This window comes from Pinus tabuliformis, chromosome 5_1, assembly GCF_031772625.1.
Source record: "Pinus tabuliformis cultivar Carrire ecotype Pingquan chromosome 5_1, CPIR1, whole genome shotgun sequence".
Classification (NCBI taxonomy): domain Eukaryota; kingdom Viridiplantae; phylum Streptophyta; class Pinopsida; order Pinales; family Pinaceae; genus Pinus; species Pinus tabuliformis.
In genome coordinates, this window is record NC_142305.1 from 760,972,680 (window position 1) to 760,985,513 (window position 12,834).

Genomic DNA, 12,834 nt, shown 5'->3' on the forward strand with positions numbered 1-12,834 from the left:
ATGATTTAGAAGACCTATCCAACACATTCTGGAAAAATCATCAATGAACAATATAAAATATTCTTCTCCATGAGATGACTTTTTTCTTGATGGTCCACATAAATCAGTATGAACTAGTTCAAGAGGCTTACTAGATGACCCTTCTTTTTCAATGAAGTGAGATCTGGTTTGCTTACCGAATTGACATGGGTTGCATATTGTATTTTCAGGAATGATGATATCTGGAAGATCATGAACAGCCTGGAATCTGCATGCTTTTCTTATTTGAGAAAAGCCTAGATGTCCCAATCTTCTATGCCATAGCCAATTTTCATCATTTTTGCTTAGATAGCACTGTTGTTGTCCTCCCTTGAGAATGTATAAGTTGTTTGGAGTTCTTGTACCTTTGATCATAGTTTCTCTTGTGTCTATCTCATGAACAACACATTTGTTTGATCAAAACACTACTTCATTTCCTTGATCACACATTTGACTGACACTCAACAGGTTATGCCTCAGATCATCAACATACATAACATTCCCAGCTTTAACTTTTTCTTTCAAGAAAACAGAGCCTTTACCTTTTATGACAGCAGGAGTGTCATTTCCAAATGAGACATTCTTTTCTTTTTCTAAGGCATTATGTGAGTTTAGTTTTTCTTTGTCACCTATCATGTGTTTTGAGCATCTACTGTCGATGTACCACTGGTTTTCCTGTCCTTCTACATACAAGGCTATACCACATCTTTCTATTTTTGGTTCTTTCTTTCTCCATATTTTGGGATTTAATGGAGTTTTCTCCTTTTGAGATATTTGCCAAAATTTACTCCTGCATTCAAATTCTTCATGGTGAAATTTGTTACAGATTGAGCATTCTATTTCATTTTCAAGAATAGAAAAGTTATTATAGGAACTTTTCTTGATCCCTGTCACGTTCCTTTGATTTCTTGCTTCTCTAGTCATGATGGTTTTGTAAGCAACACATTGAGCAGCTTTGTGTCCAAAATTATGACATGAGAAACATTGACCATTGAAGAAGTTCCTACGATTATCGAATCTATTGATCTGGTGATTGTAGTTTCTATTCATATTTGAAGCAAATTGAGTATGATTTACTTGAGGTTTGTTGTGACTTCTGTTCATCCTTGAAGCGAATTGAGCCTAATTTACCTGGTGATCTGCTTTATTCCTTTGCTGACAATTGTCATACTTTTCACTGTTCTTTGCTGCATCAAGATAGCTTTTAGTGGAGGTTGACAACTTCTATGATTGAGGTGCTTCTTCAGTATATCCAAGACCTGTCTTTATCATAGGAGAACGCTGCACTTTGATAATTTCATTTAAATTTTCTAATCCTTTAGCAAATCTAAGATTAAGAGATTTTTTTTTCTCAAGATCCTTTCTTAGGCCCACAATTTCAAATTCTAGTTTTTCATTGTGTTTTTCTCTTTCAGCAAGTTGATATGTCAAGGTATCTATAATCATATTCTTTTCATCTAAATAGATTTTGAGTTTAGAGATTTCTTCATGAAGGTCATCTTCCAAAAATTTATCATCTTCATAAGCCATTAGAATTCTATAGTCATTACTATTTTCATCTTCATCACTGTTTGATAATCCATCGCTATCTTCATGAGTATAGTAACTCTTTTTACTTACACTTTGTTTTCTATTCCATTTTTCATATTCCTTCCTTTATCATATTTATCTTTATGAGGACATTTGGCATCATAATGACCGACTCTACGATGCGCAAAACATTTGAAAGGTAGTTTACCTCTAAATCTTTCGGAACCTTGTTGAAGCTTCTTGACAAATTTTACTTCATCTTCTTCTTCTGAAATATGTCCTGACTCATTGAGTTCTTCTTTTCCTTTTGCTGAAACTTTAAATGTGGCTTCTATCATATCCGATGGGCCTCCTTTTCTCATCTCAAAGGAAGTTAAGATTCCGTGAAGCTGTGTCCTAGTAATAGTCTGTAGATCCTGTTTTTCTTCTATGGAAGATGCTTTTGATTCAAATTTAGTAGAAAAGGATCTTAAAACTTTCTCAACTAAGGTAACTTCCTTTATCTCTTCACCCAGATTCTTCATGAAATTAACAACCTCATCTATACGTAGGAAGTAACTAGCTATACTTTCATCATTGTGCATATTAAGAGTTTCATATTGAATTCTGAGAGTTTGCAGTTTAGCACGTTTTACCTGAGAGTCTCCTTTGTAGCTTAGAACTATTTTGTCCCATATTTCTTTGGCTGATTTGAGCTGCATAACTTTGACAAACTCTGATTGTGACAGACTTCCCAATAATGTATTGACAGCCTTGACATTAGTTTCATATTTCTTTTTACCTGATGTATCTATAGGAATTGCTAATGGAAATGCATATCCTCCTTCCATGATTTCCCAAACATCTGTTCCAAGTGATTGAAGATAAGTTGTGGTTCTTATCTTCCAATAAACAAAATTGCTCCCATCAAATATTGGTGGTCTGATGGATCCCCCGCTTTCTTGATTACTCATGATGAAGGATCTTCCTTCAAGTGATCAAGCTTCTCCTGAAGGACCTGCTCTGATACCAGTTGTTGAAAATAATACTGAGAGTGGGGGGGGGTGTGAATCAATATTAGTAACTCAATAATTTTTCATTTCCATAGACAGATTTGTATACGCTACTTTCACTAAGTGAACCAGTGTGTACACGCGACTGTTATTAAAGCAACCAACGTATATGTAGAGAACTTTTGATTTACCCAATTTATCATGCATTGAACTTTAACCAGTATGTCAGATATTAATTAGACAGTGCAGTAAAAGTAGAATAAAGCATTACACATAAGCATCACACATGAACACCAAGATATAAGGTGGAAACCTAATGTGGGTAAAAACCACCTGTTGTTGTCGTCTTTGTCTTCTTTTAATAATAAGAAAAATATGTTTACAATTTTGTATTGGTGCACACATATACCAATACGCAGGATTCTACCTGCAGAAGGCTGCAACCTTCTCTCATTTTCTAGCTACTACTGGAAGGGAGCTATAACCCCCTAGCTCTTGTACTAGTCGATGTGTTTTCTGGTACGTAGGCGCAGACCTACAGAAGGCTATGACCTTCTCTCTTCCTCCAGGGACCACGTTTCATAAATTTTCAAACTGGATCCATTAACAACATCATAACTGTAATTCAATCATCAAATACATCTACATCAACCAATCACCTTCACAACCGAATCAATCAATCACTTTGAAAACTCATCAATTTGATCATTTAGAATACTGTCACCAAAATATAGTAACCAGAACCCAAACTAGAACCCATAACTCTGTAATAGCAAACAAAAGAAACTAAAACATATTTTATAAGGTGTATGCTACTTCCATATGTCGAACTTGCGTGTATACGCACTTTTCTCAAAGCCAACCAACGTATACATCTGTAAATATTAATTCATAATTCTATAACTATTCCAGACTTCAATTATACCTAGATCATATCATTTACAAAATAATATATGCATCGGTATTCAGATCTAGAATATACATGAGAAAAAACACATAATGATAGTTCATTTTACGCCTTAAGATCCCAATCCATCATTAGATCTAATCCCTCATCATCCTCTAAGTTTCATCCTTGGTTCAGATCCAGCAATGCACCATAACCCAATAACTTGCATACTAGATATCACACTTCATCAGCTATTCAATACTTGCACATTTTGGCCTAATGATCTTCTCCTCCTTTTATAGTTTTAGGCCTTTCTCAATACCATGGACCAAAACCACTTAGGACCAATACCTTGGACCAATACCATGGATCAAAATACCATGGACCAAATACTTCGCACCAAAACTTAGTTTTCCAAGGTATACACGCTTTTCCTTTTGTGAAAATATGTGTGTACGTATATGTGACTTGTATACATTGAACCTGCATGTATACGCGGCTTGGTCAATGGTTAACCTGCGTATACCTCTCTTTCTTCATTTTGTGAAGACTGATTTGTAATTCTTTGAGTTTACTTGCTATGCTATGATCTTTCATCTGAGTGAGTTTCCATCAAGGACAATACCTGTATCATAATGCCAACAAAGAAAGAAGCAGTTGTAGAAAAGCAATTAACTAAGGTAATTCAGGAAGATGGTTGATGAAAGTTAAGCAGTAAGAAGCAATAACCTAGGTACCATACACTCTTCTATGGTTATTTCTTTTTATGTCATACATTTTCTCATAAGGAAATTACTTTTAATCATACCATTATTGTAAACACAAGGTCATGAATTGTAAAGTCATTCAAGAAGGAGAAAAATTCCCACCTAAGCTATGGAAGGAGAAAGAAGAAAATTTTGGCCAAAAGGAAATTACTATATGCTCAAAAGACAAAGTATAAGTGGTATGTCAATAATGGCTACTTGAGACACATGGAAGGGGATCAAAGAAAATTTATCAACATCAAGGATATAGATAGAGGTAAAGTAAATGATGGAAACAAGGCATATGCTATAGGCATTAGAAAAGGCACCATTATTACTAATAATCTAAGAACCAAATCCTAGGGTGTCTTGCATATATAAGGATTAAAGCATAATATTTTGAGTGTCAGTTAGATATGTGATAAAGGATTTGATGTAATGTTCAAGTCCAAAGGGTGTGAGATCATAAAGTTAGATACAGGTAAATTAGTAGTAAAATCTATCAGGACCGATAATAATTATATATAATTGATGAATAAAAGAAAAGTTGTGATAGAAATATGAAAGAGGATAAGATTGTCTTTCATTTTCCTCAATTAGACAATGTCATTAAATCTGTTACAGGTCTTGACAAAAAATAATCCAAGTCTATTTTAAAGTTAAAAAGAGGAACCAACAAGTTTAAAGTTCGATTCCTTTCAAATGCTTTGAATGTGGAAGGACTGGTCAAAATCAATATAAATGTCCTTATGCTAAGATGAATGATATTGATGATGAGTAAAGATTCAAATCCAAGCATCAAAAGAAGAAGAAATCTAGTAAGGAAAACAATTTCTACTCAAAAGAACAAAGTGAAAGTGAAAGCAATGAGATTGTCACCGATGAAGAAAAGGGTCAAACATTATTCATAACTAAGACTAAATAACGTGAAGAAAAAATAGATTATGAGGGAGAACTCAGAAATGAATCAAGGAAATAAATATCCTTAGAAAGAAGGAAAGTTAAATAATGTTCTAACTTCAAGACAAAAACCTAAATGAAGACACTGTTGATTTTTGGTAGCTTGGGAGGTACTCCAAGCCTTGGAGTTATGGTTTGGAGGTTGGAGTGCCATAATAGGGCATTGTGGGCTTGGAACCCAAGGTGTGGGATTTGTACCCAAGATTGTGGGTGTGAATCCATGAGACCCACTAGATATGTGATGGATGGATACAAATCTAATGCATCAAGAATCATCGTGTTATGAGTTGTCTATGAGGAAATATGCTTTTTTGAAGTTTAAGGATGGGTTTTGGCACATAATTCATGTAGGCTTGAGAGTGAATGTGCCAAAATACATGTCATTTGGGAGTTATAAATGTTTAGTTTAAATATAAGGTGGAGGAGAGTCATTTTAGACATCCAAAGTGCATTCATCTCTTGTGTAAACACATATGAGGCAACAACGTTTGTGGGGAACAAGGCATGGGGGAGAGAGGGTTGGTTTTGGCATGATTATTTCCCTATTTTAGGTTCAAGCGTTGGGATAGGGTCCATAGGGTCAATTTTGGGTTAGTTTAACCAATTTTTGAGTAGAATTTTTTAAAGAATGTAAAGTCTTTGTGAAATGTGGAAGCAGAGCGTGCAACTAAGTAGGATTCAAAGTGGCTTTAGCCCCTTGTATGGGTAAGTAATAGGATGGTTTTGAGACTCAACCATAGGCCACGGGCCATGGTATTATAATAGAAAGGATATAAATATATTTGAGTCATAGTGAGTGTAAGGAGAATAAATTTTTATGAAGAACAAGTGTATGGGAAAGTGATAAGGTAGGAAAGCTTGTCTTCCTATGCTTAGGCAAAAGGGGAAGGCTCCTGTAGCTGAGTGTGGGGAGACCTTGGCAAGTCCACAGATGAGTGTGCAATTCCCCGTAGCTAGCTGCATAAGGTGGAAAAGTCTGTAATATGAAAGTTTCTTATAATAAATACTGATTTTGGAATGAATATATTACATTTGTGTCTTATTCTTATTTCTGTTTAATTTTATTCGTTATTTCTTATTGATCCGTTTTATGTGGAATAAAGTGTAATTGTTGTGTGAATGTGTTAAAACCTCAATATATATGCATGAAATAAGTAATGATCTAGCTTCATGAAGGAATTAACTAAATCTGTGTGATCTCTGTTTGAAACGAGTAGATCTACGTGAAGGCAAATCTAGGGTTAGTATTCACTATGCGAAGTTCTCAATTTACTTCTTTTAGGTATGTAAATTCTGATCACAGATATTCACAAAGGTTTGAGGGCTGTTTCCATAGAGTTGCAGTAGCAGACCATAGAAAGACTTAGGTCTGCGCGAAGGTAGATCTGAGCTATGAAGGCTATAGATTACTTATCACATGGTCTTTGGATGTAGAAACCTGGTTCTAGCATCCCCCAATACCACTTCGGGTGAGACTGCAGCCTGCGTTATGCAGGTTGTTGCCAAAAGGGCCACCAATTAGGTTTTTGTTGGTTGGCATGAACATCTATGAACTTGGGTCAGGCCCCCTTAAGACAGTAAATAGTTTTGTTGTCGGTGCCGGGATCTATCTAAGAGATGTGTGATAAATGGTTTCCTATAAAGAAAGAGATTGAGAAGTGGATTGACTGAAACGTGCATGTGTTCATGGCTAAAGAGAATCGAAGCCCTAAATTATCCAAGGAGAAGCAGTTGCAGAGATATTTGTATACAGACGAAACCGATGCATTCTTTTGTTTCTTCCCTAATGAACTGCATGTGTGGTTGTCTAAATTGGCCGACAGGCAAGGGATGTGGAGGCTTGACGACGCTATAGTGTGGACTCCTGAACTAGTGTGACATCTAGAGGCATTAAGAAACAATATCGTGTGGGTTGTGGATCATTGGATTGATCACACACTTGGAAGTTTTGTGACTGAGTTCGTGATCGATAGAAATATCAGCTATAGCGAAGTAGAACGAAGGCTCTTTAAGGGACCACAAGGTAAGTATTTGAAATCATTAAATACTTTGTTATGTGAAAAGAGGGTTATGAAATTACCTTGATGTTTGGGGCTATGTGAAGTGGGATATTCTTTAGAAGAAACGAAGGAACAAGGTTAGAGTACAGTTTGATCGTTGAACCCCATTCAAGTGACAATGAAGAGACGAAGCTAACTACACCACGAAGTGTAGTTCAATTAATTATGCAGGGTATCCTGAGGATACCTCACCTGTTCACTTCACCTCCACCTCCACCTCATACACCTCCACCTTCACCTCCTTCACCTCCACTACCACCATTCAACATGGAAAATGTGATGAAGATGCCAATTTTTAAAGGAGTGGGGAGTGAAGATCTTGAACAGTTCTGGTTTGTAGTAAGAGATGTATCGATGACACAGTAGATTATGGATGATGACATAAAGGAATTGCAATTGGTCATAGCCTTATAGGATTGAGAATTGACATGGTACATCAAGTACTACACTGATAACCCCACCATGACATTGGAAGAGACCTAGCAAGCCTTAGGTTAGGAAGCCTAAGTCAGAGGCATAGTTAGTGACTGAGTTTAAAGAAATTTGAAAGAAGGTAGATGAGACACCTTGGGATTCTAATCAAAGGTTGAAATTCCTGATCAAGAAAGTCAATATGGTGATTACATATTCCTAGCATCGCGACTGGTATATAACGTTGCTCTTGCCACACTTAAGAGTCCCTCTGTCACAATAAAACATAGGAATGCAAGTAGAAGCCTTAGAAATTGCGATGAGGTTGGATGCCTCGCTCATATAGGATACAAACCTTGGAGTGCAATAGATTCACTCATAGCTGGAAAGCCTACACTTGGAGTTGTAGAGCCTGAAGAAAGGAAAGGAAGCCCAACCGGAGGTGTACACCAAAGTCTGATGTTTGAAGTGCAAGAGCCATGGACACGATAAGGACCATTGCCTAGTTTATAAGAATTATATTATTGGGGGAGGGCCTGTTCCCCTGAAACCAAAGAATAACATTGGGCCGAGTGTGAGAGCTACACTATGGTGCGCTATCTATCAGGTTACAAGACAACATCCAACTGATAATTTCCATTTACTACAGAAGTTTGTATAGACCCCTGAGAAATTGTTTTGCAATTTCTACAAATCTGTAGGTCATGATGAATGCCATTGTAGAAGTTATAAGCTGATGATGGATAGAACCCATACCTACCAAATGTAGGTAGAGAATTGACCTTATCAGGGTATAGGAGCAGCACGCAGAGCATTCCAAGGCTGAGGATGAGGAAGAGGGGGTAGAACTGGTCGAGGGAATCACTAGGTAATTTTCTATAACTGTGGCGAAGAAGGGAACTTCAGGTGAGATTTCACAAACCCCACACATCCATCATGTCAGTATTGTTGACAGTTTGACCATGTGATAGAGGAATTTCAGGTCCTTATGGAAAAAATGCAAGAAAAGAAGGCGTAGCCCCAATAGCCTATGCAGAACATCTAGATGATGAGGGTAGAGCCCCACAAAGAAGATAAGAGCATAAATATAGTAACAAGGAGTGTTGTGGCCATTGGTGCAGATAAAGGAAAGCATCCTTCGGATGATGGGTGGGTACGCAAGGATGCTAAGAAGGAAATAGAATTTGACCTTAATCGCACTAAATAGACCTTCATGGAAGCAAAGAGGAACTTCGCTGAGGCCTCCACCTCAGGAAGTCAGGAGAAAATGTTGGTAACTAGTATGAAACAAGAAGTAGATCCTTAGGTATTAGCTACTTTTATGAAGAGTTGTATTTAGTTACTTCACGATAAGAAAGTAGTACAAGGGCTGCAAGAGTTAATCAACAAGTGCACAAATAAATAAAATACTCCTGTTGAACAGCGCACCATGAGGAAAATTGGTAAGCATAAGAAGTGAATGAGATGTGAGATGAGGCTAACCGCACAAACAGGAAAACATGAAATGGAATAGGTAATCTTGGATCTGGGATCTGATGCAAATGTCCTACCTAAGCAGACATGGGAGAGGATGGGGAGACCTACACTACAGTGGTCTCCTATTCAGCTGTGCATGGAAAATCAATAGAATATTATTCCAATGGGGTGCTTATATGGTGTAACGATGGACATTGAGGGTGCAAGTGCTCTGGCTAACTTTGAAATCATTGAAATAGTGGATGACATTAACTCGTACCCCACGCTATTAGGAATTGTGTTATCGCAAAAATCTGACCCTGATAGGCTGCTCATCAAGTAGACTCTGAGTAACTCTTTCAAACCAATCTTTCAATTGAGGTTTAGCCTCCTCAACCTGAGAGGGCTCTCTCAATAGGTTTAAGATTTTTGATTAATGATTAGATGGCTAACTCTAAAATGAAAATGGACAAAAATGTATAACTGGTTGAATCAAAGATTTAGCCAACATCTATTGGGCTATGGAGTCAAGATAGTCTTCAACAAAACATCATAATCAGCTAAACATGGAAGTCAAGGCACTTGGAGTTTAGGTTTAAAAGTGAAATAGTAACACAGTGAATAAACATAGTTTACAAGCATGTGAAGGAAGTAGAGCATTTTCGAATGAATTCTAAGTAACACATGCTCATACCACTGCAAATAAGTAATTGAAAAAGGCCATAGAAATATCAAACACATAAACCCCTTGTGAATCTTGAGTAGTAAAACCAATCTCTGTATTAAGTTTGAAAAAGACACAGTTTGCTACAATAACACAACTTCTTTTGCTAATCAAATTTCGAACCCTGAGGAATTAGATCTCATGCTTCATATAGAGTTTTTAGTTTTTACAACCTTGGATTCTATGATCCATCCTTAGGAGAATTCATATTTCTAAAATTGACACCTATCTACTCATAAAACAAACTTCTTAATTACAAACTGACAGCTAACTGTCTTTCAGGAATCCTAATACAAATAGGAGTGAAATTCTAAAACATGTTTCAACAAACCTATCTATGAATTAAATACATTCTTTGACAGCTGCTAATCCATATCTTTGACCATTATGATGCCTCCAACACTATTACAAACCTTACTAATTCATGACCTAACTGTCCTAGAAAACAAGGAGACAGAGTTCCTCCTTTTTAGCCCTTAATCCTTTATGCTTATCTTCGAGCAGTTTTGCTGCATTGTTGCTATTGCCTCTCTTCACATTTTTTTAACTGTATTTCTAGGTCTTCAACCTATGTCTTCAATCTCCTGTTAGTAGCTCTCAACTGAACATTCATCATCCTTACAAATATGGTACAGTCCGAGTAAAGTACTGAGCTTCATTGTTGACTATTTCTGGTTTGGAAACCTTTTCAACTTCCAAGAGAGCCTTTATGCTTTTGAAATCTGTCTTCTCAACAGCATGCCTTCTTTCTCTCTTCCCTAGTCTAGAAATTTCATTATTAACTACTCTTAACATTTCTTCCATTTCTTCATAACTGGTTTTTTCTGTTTTAGTGGAAAAAACTCTGTTTTTGTCAACTTCAGGTATTTGTGATGAATGGTCTATCAACTCTTCTTGAACAATGGAAGCTTCCTCTATTTTCTTTAAGTCAATATTTGACTTTACATCTTTTTAGATTCCTTGGTTAAAGGTTTTATGGGCTTGAACACAATGCTGCAACCTCATCCTCAAATTCCAGTTTCTTAGAAGATTTCATCTTCTTCGATTTTCCTTCATTAGATTTTATGAAATCTGCCTGCACCAAAGGGGATTCTTCAATATCAATGGCTCATAGAATATCATTTAAATTACCTTTTAGGTCTGGATTTTCTCCTAAGATCACTAATTGACCCTTTTCCTTTGCAATTTGACTTCTTGTGAATCTCCTTTGAACTGGTTTGTTAGCTAACTATTCTTGTGTCATTTCTTTAACTTCAACTATCTTTTCCTTTGTAGATTGAGGAGTCTCAAGAATAACCACTGATACTTTACTCACTTGCTCTTTCACCTGATTTCTAGGTTTCAGCTTAACAAATCTTTTTGACGTGGTCATTACAAGCTTACTAATTTCTACTGATGGAGTTTCTTTAGCCTTAGGGTTAGTGCCTGTATCTTGATTTTCCATTCCAAAACCACATAAAAAAAAAAGGAAGACCATTCTCTATTTATCCTTTTGCGTTCATGTAAAACTATCAGTTTAATTAGACCATGATGAAAGAGGGAGGTTTCATATCCTTGAGATTTCATTTTCACTTTATATGCCACCTTAGTTATGCTTCGATATAGGAAGAAAGGAAGATCTAAAGAAATCATACCAGTAAAATGAAACAGGAGTTTAAAATGATATGAATATACTTTATGATATCTTCCCTCACAGGTAAAATACCTTTGAATGTTGAAGAGCAAGTTGGCATAGATGTCTTTGATGTAGTTCCTTGGAATTGCCTTGGTTAAGTTTGTTCCTACAAACTCTGGCTTCAGAAACACTTTACATGGTTCCATGTCAAATTTGAAGTTTTTGAACCATCTATCTTGCCCCCTAGGAATCTCTGTCACCAAAGCTATGATCTTAGGAGTAATTGGCAGGTTTAGGATTCCAATTTTTGTGTTTGAGCCAGTGAAATGTAGGGAAAACTCCTTTGTCACCTAAGTGTGTCCTCACTGCAATTTTTCACAAAATTTCCAAAATCCCATTTTCTTGAAGGCTTCCATTACTAATTTATCTCTAGCTAAGACCTCGATGCTTTCAGGCTTTGTTCTTAAACAATGACTAGACCTGTGACTTTTCCTTTCTTTTTTCATCTTTGCCTCTAAACTCCTCTAACAAATTATCCTCGCTTGAATTTCTGTTTATCAGCCTTGCTTGCTTATGGTGGTTAGCCTCGCTTGAATTATAAATGAGAGAAGCTTTGATAAGAGATTACCATAAGCTTATCATTCGAAAACGATATGTTTGAGCGTTTGCATGCAAATTGCAATAAGAAACCAGCCAACCCTTCTGAATATGAAATTACCTATCATGATAACCCCTACATGTGAAATGATGGATTTGGATGGTTGCACGCTTAAGAACTAACTCCTAGCTGACACCTAATAATGAAAAATTAATGGAATTTTAATGAATTGATGTTTTGACAAGACTACCTACGAATCCGCTCTTTCGTAGCGCACTTAGTGTATTTTCAGGGAAAAGTGCTACGAAAAGAGCAACGCTTTTGTAGTGCAAAACATACCTTTTACACTGTCTACGCTACGAAAACGTGGTTTCAGGGATAATTCCAAAATTTTCAAAATGGTTTAAGATATGAGTTATAAACAGAATGTGAGACTTCTAAGACAAGGGATAAGGTTGTTAAACTTTATTTGCATATGAAAATGAGACTTTTGAGACACTTAACCCACCCTTACCCATTAAAACATAAAATAACTTAAGACCTATCTAGGACCAATGACTAGGAACAATGTAAACTATTCAGGTTTAGAAAAAAAAAACTTTTATGGTGATAAAAGTGGCTCCACTTGGATAGTGTATCCCTGTGGCACACTAAGAACCCGTAACTCTAGTGCTGTCCAATTTTTGATAAAACATAAAAGACTTTTATTTGATTTGACAAACATCTTCTTCAAACTGTTTAGGCCTTCACCTCAGACTTAAGCTCTCTGTTTCAACTTGTCATTATTAACAATCAAACTGACAAAGATGGAATATATACAATGACATGAGTGATTG